The sequence below is a fragment of the Sinocyclocheilus grahami genome, unplaced genomic scaffold, assembly GCF_001515645.1.
Source record: "Sinocyclocheilus grahami isolate Dianchi unplaced genomic scaffold, SAMN03320097.WGS_v1.1 scaffold1399.1, whole genome shotgun sequence".
In the NCBI taxonomy this organism is placed as follows: domain Eukaryota; kingdom Metazoa; phylum Chordata; class Actinopteri; order Cypriniformes; family Cyprinidae; genus Sinocyclocheilus; species Sinocyclocheilus grahami.
The window spans coordinates 171,781-177,019 of record NW_015506578.1 but is presented as its reverse complement, the minus strand read 5'-3'; the positions used below and the strand labels follow the sequence as shown (position 1 = coordinate 177,019).

Genomic DNA, 5,239 nt, shown 5'->3' with positions numbered 1-5,239 from the left:
CAACAAAAGATGTTGATCAACGAACATGTCTTGCTTGGAAAATCACGGTGACCGTCCCAGACGAAAGATTGGCATCGTGAAACAATTGTGGCGATTTCTGTGATCGTGGCTTCTAAACAGTGGTCCTATGTCGTACAGTGAGAGAGGTTCAAAGAGGGCTGTTGTCACGGACCTACGATCAAAGATAGCCTGTGATATTTTTCTGACAGTGTCAGAAATACAGCATGATCATTGCACAGTGTGTTTGACGCTACAACCTACGTCTACTGACCAGCCAATTAAAATGCAACATGAAATGGCGTGTTGATCAACGCAACATGGCGCTAAAACTTTTAACTTCCTCTTTCACAGCTTCTTCTTTTTTCAGCAAACATAAAAAGTATAACTGCTAAAGTGTGATTTATTGTGCTCTTTTTGTTTACCACTAGCACATGCTAATGACGTTATATTCTTCAATAGTAACTTGTGTTATAGTGTATGAGCCAATAGGTGTCATCATAGTACAGTCTGCATGCATGTCGTACCCAAGTTCATTAGGTCCATGTCGCGCAGTGTGATTTGTAATGAATTTATAGGATTGCTAAAATCGTGCAGTGTGTAGAAGGCTTAAGAGATTTTTCGTCTTCGAAATAATGTGTACCACTATATATTTTATAACAAGATCAGAAATGTTTTTAAAAAAGTGAATATCTTAATTTAATGTTGTCTTTAAAATAATATTTTATTTAATTATTTAATATTAACAGAGAGCCAACGTTTTAATTGAACACACTACATGTATTTTATTGGCCCATTTTATGCACGTGAATCTTTTTTTAAAGGGATACGCCTCAAAGACTTTCTATTTGTTTGATTATTGCTAAATTGCAAAATTGCAGCAGCTAAACTATTACTTACCTTCTCAAGGTCGGCGTTTCAAGTCCAGCACATGAAAGTACAAACATTTGGTTGAAACCGGCATTGCTTTCTTTGCTCTTAATCGTCACTTCCCTTTGAAAATCGAAATATCAATAGCTGCATTCAAATGCCTCTTTTTGCATATTGACCTCTGACACCTTGGTGGCAAACTGTAAAATGACATCCATTTTCTTTTTCCGTCGAGATACAAGGACACACGTTAATCTGTTGACATGCAGACAGGCAGCAAGCAACCCCTAAACTTGTTCCTGAATTAGAGGTGTGACTGCCGCTATCATTTATAAAGAGATGTGTAAAAGTAAAATGCATTTCTTAAAGTAGAGGCATTTTAACAGCATCAATTATTCATTTGGCTGCTTTAAATTATTAATCTATTCATAAGAAGACTCAATTATACTCTGAAAACAGAAGCTGAGCCTGTACACGATTTTCTTTTTTTAAGAGATGACCTACATTAAGAAGTGTTCATGTTCTTATTTTATCTTTGTAGCATAACGCTATTCACCGCATTCATAATGCATCTCTCATGATGAAAATAAAGACATGCCTTATGAGGCGGAAGGAAGAAAATGCATTTCTTGTAGGCCATGTACAGTGGGGAAAAAAAGTATTTAGTCAGCCACCAATTGTGCAAGTTCTCCCACTTAAAAAGATGAGAGAGGCCTGTAATTTTCATCATAGGTATACCTCAACTATGAGAGACAAAATGAGAAAAAAAATCCAGAAAATCACATTGTAGGATTTTTAAAGAATTAATTGGTAAATTCCTCGGGAAAATATACGGTGTAGGCATTTTGAAAGAAATCACGTGAATGCGTTTTCCTTTAATATGCTATTCTTTTGCTGTTCAGGACTATCATCATTAATTTAACATGTTTTTCTGTGCTTCCATATGTAAGAGTCATCGATGATTTATACTCCACAGTTGAACATTGTATGGTTATGTATTGTGTGGTTGGCCTCATTCAACACTAGAAATTAAAATGTTCACTGGGCATTTATATTTGCAGTTTCATTATAAAAATATATGTATGGTATTTTTAATGCATAAAGTAAAACCTGCTTCAGACAATTTGGACTGAATAATGAATATTCAAGTTTTCTGAACCCAGTCGATTTAACAGCAGCAAAAAGGGTGGCTTGCTAAATCTGCTTATGTTTTTGGATTAGGCCCTATATGATTTCTCAAACATTAAATTTGATTCTAATATACATGTCAAGTGCCTTACTGAGGGCACAGTGTAAAAAACTGTCTGCTAATAAAACAGTTTGGATTGGACAGAAAGTCTTTGAGGGAGAGAGTGAAGGCCAGAATCAGAGTTGATGCTCATCAGGGATGGGAGACCTTCCTCAGCTCAGCGGTAGAGAGTGAGATTTCAAGTAGACTGTAAACAAAAAAAATAGATTGTTAAATAGGCTATGTGTAAAATGAAAAAAGGAAAATGTGAGGTGATCTAAAAGTGGCTTAGACTAATGTGTCTTTTTACAATACTTACATGTCATGAAGTGTTCTGCTTTGCATGTTGTTGTAACGATTCAGTCCACTGAAGGCGAGCGTAGTGAGAACCCAAGTGCAGTTTTATTTACAGTGATCCAAACAAGATACACAGATCTGACGAGGCACAAACAGACTAGACTCACCGACAGCAGGTTACAACTTCAATACACGACCCGAGACAATGGCAACATGATGGCTACTTATAGCAAACAAGAGGGTCACAAGACAAGAACAAACCAATGGGAAACAAGACACATGACTAGGACAACCAATCAGAACATGACACATACACAAGGCAGAGATACATGAGGGCAAGGGAAGCATGACACTAACAGGGTGAAACAACACAAAATAAAAGACATGGAAAACATGAACATGAAACCCAAACACCAAACCCCACATTACAATTGTATGTTTTTCATGTTGAATGTTGGTTCAGGTGATGAGTGTTAAACATTAATAAAATGTTTTTTTTAAATACTTCCCTGTCACTGAATAAATATATTCATGTTTCTAAAATGTACATTAACTAATTAATACATTTTCAAATGAGAGATACATTTTGCATTTGAACAAATTGTTTTTCTTATAAACCATATCAATATCTATGAAAAACACCTAAACTTGATGAGCTTAATGGGTACACTTACCCTACATTTGTTAACTACGTTAGTTAACCTGAACTAACAATGAAAAGTAATCAATTAAGCAATTATTAACTAGGGCTGTCACGATAAATCAATACAACGCAATTCATGGATCGATTCTGAATGCATCGCGATTATCGCTGTAATCGATTCTGAGCTTAGTTTTTAACAACAGATGGCACTCTAATCTAGACTTTAACCACACACTCAAATGCTCACGAAGAAGAGCGCTTGTGTGAGTCATGTAATTACACCTCAGCTCAAAATGCTTTTATGATACGATATTAATGTTAACACAGCTCACTTTGAATACCCTTGTAATTCGCTTCAAACTTCTCGAACTTTATGAATGATTATTTTAGGTTTAAGTGTGTAAGGAACAGGAAGCAAGCAGAGTAAGACTGTTTCTAAAGCAAAATCTCAGAATCGATGCAGAATAATTTCTCGATTTGCGATGCATCGATTTATTTCCCCGGCCCTATTATTAATCTTAATGTTAATTTCAATGCGTATTAATATATAATACAAATCAAACATTTTGTCTGTTGATATTTAATTGACTATAAGTTTCATTAATTTGAGTTTCTCAAATCTCAAACAAACTGTCAATAGGACCAATTATTACAAGCACAATGTCCAGCATGCTTGCTACACAATATCTACAATCACATGTTCCTTCACAACTAATTGTTTGGTGTTAACTGGGGCATTCTCCATTGAGCCTGCATGTCTGAAGACGAGACAATTTTTCTTCGTTTTTTTCAGTTGGAGCTCACCGTACTGATAATGCCAAACCTATTATGCAAATGGGAAACGTTGGTCTTTTGAAGAATAGAGCATTTTTCAAAATTCATTTGGCTTGCCTGATTAAGGAATTAGAGCTGTGGTTTTGGAGGGAAGGGTTTTCGCCCCAGTGAGTGCCACAGTCTGTTAACTGTGAACAATGTAGCATTTTTAAGAGTAATTTCACAGATTTGCTCTCTGAAGCATTAAGAGCGGTAACTAGGTCTGAACCTCTTACACTGTCTGGACTGAAATGACAGAAATTTGCAAAGTGAAAAAATAAGCGTAATACGATTAATCAGGCAATCGTTACCTTGATAACCACCTTTCTTTGATGTTTCAGCCAGGCTCAGCGTCTATACCTGTATAACTTCAATAATTGGATATTTAACATTGCCAAATAACACTCTTCCAAACTTGATAAGATTTTCTGAAGGTAATACCAGTGCAGAAAAGAGTAGTCTCGAGGTTTTCTGCAAGTTTTAGGGATTTTTTTTGACATTGCTTGTTTTTTTTTTGGCAAAAATAATAATCTTTCTGACAGTCGAAATGTTTATTTATTTACTTTTTATTTTTTCAATCAATTACCTTTTAAAGTAGAAAGTGTATTGAACTATCTCAAAAGGTCTTGCAATGTCAGCTTATTTTCAGATCAAAATGTCATATTCATAATCTTGCATGTTTTTGGAACCTCATAATATTAATTTCAGTGTTAATTATTAAGGTTGTTTTTTTATAGTATACAATTCTTTCAATGTAAATTCTGGATCTAGAAGCAGAACTGGTAAGAACCACTGTCTTGTGCTGTCAAGCAGTAAAATGTTTAAATATTTAAAATTTCTAATTGGAACAACATTTATTTTTATAAGTGAAAAGCAAGGTTGAATCTAAAAACATTCAGCGTCTTGTCAGTGTTTGATGTGCTGTGACAAAAATAACTGTAAAATAAGACATGACATGAGTGCATCTACAGAATGTGAATCAGGATAAATGATCTTCCACTTGAGACTTTATAACAAATATTCTGATTTATGTAGAGATGTCCATCATTCCCTAGAGAGTTTGATATGTATTTTATGTAGTGTTTGATCAAATGGATTTCATGTCTTTGAGCGTGTGACTTTCATCTCTGCTGGAGGCCTGATCATCAGAAATTTACGCTGTGAGACTCTCTCGTTCTTTGGTATCACGCTATCGTGTTTGTTTCTGTATGTATAAAGTTTTGCATTGGCGCTCGGTCTTGTAGTAATTGAATCTTTGTGCAGAGACAGAAAGAAATAGAGAGATGAATTTTGAGACTGGTGGCTTATTCCCAGAAGGCAGTTGTGCCCCGTGTCGCAGCCACAGTGTCGCCAAACCTCTCTCTGACATTTGAGACCTTAGTGCAATCGCT

At 35.4% G+C, this 5,239-nt stretch overlaps 1 long non-coding RNA gene across 1 annotated transcript; it reads right to left on the bottom strand.

Annotated features, from left to right (window-relative positions):
* Positions 1–1,842: 1,842 nt before the first annotated feature.
* On the bottom strand, positions 1,843–2,580 carry LOC107569968 (uncharacterized). The gene is made up of 3 exons (XR_001606972.1): positions 2,560–2,580; positions 2,415–2,462; positions 1,843–2,303 (listed from the first exon to the last, which is right to left on the bottom strand). It is a non-coding gene; the product is annotated as an uncharacterized lncRNA (long non-coding RNA).
* Positions 2,581–5,239: the final 2,659 nt, after the last annotated feature.